This window comes from Rhagoletis pomonella, unplaced genomic scaffold (genome assembly GCF_013731165.1).
Source record: "Rhagoletis pomonella isolate Grant_MI unplaced genomic scaffold, Rhpom_1.0 Rhpom_scaffold_00002, whole genome shotgun sequence".
NCBI classification, from domain to species: Eukaryota; Metazoa; Arthropoda; class Insecta; order Diptera; family Tephritidae; genus Rhagoletis; species Rhagoletis pomonella.
The window spans coordinates 64,461,278-64,462,048 of NW_023458556.1; positions in this window are offsets into that span (position 1 = coordinate 64,461,278).

Genomic DNA, 771 nt, shown 5'->3' on the forward strand with positions numbered 1-771 from the left:
ATTTTAGGTCTATGCTATGTAGTTTGACTATTGAATGAAAGACTGATTGTCAAGTAAATGTAATGGAATTGTATTGCATGCACTCCACGTTTTTCAATCTCATAAATTGTTTATAATGACTTTTGCTAAAATTTTAAAATCAAAAGTTATCAAAACTAATTCTATGGGACTGCGAAATATTATTTTATACTTTTTAGTACATTTATAGAAGCGTGGTATATTAAAAAGTTTTTTATTTTATTTATTGTCTACTTTTTAGTCTTGTCTGTATAAAATTTTGCAAGATACATATATTACAATAATCCAATACAACTGATTACTCAGATATGTGTTTTTGCGCTATAACTCTAACTTCATATCTGAATAATAAATTGTATGCGTGCTATATGTTAAATTGAATATACTAAATTTTAACCTGTTTAAGTGAAGGAGTTATAACGCAAAACAACGTCTCTGATCAATCAGTTGTATGGGAGCTATATGTTTTAGTGGATCGATTTCGATGATTTTATGGAAATAAAGTAATTTAAGGTAATATTAAAAAACGGTTATGTGCAAAATTTTAGTAAAATATCTTCAAAACCCAGGGACTTTTTTTATAAAATAGTTAAAATTTAAGCAAAGTTTCAAGTACCGCTATCTCGAAAAGTGGAGCCAATAGGGTGAAACTGAGGACGCCATTGAATTTAGAAGGCTCCAGTTAAGTAAGAGCAACTATCAGAATATTTGTCGAAAAACAGTTGCTTTGATACCATTCTCGAAATATTCTGA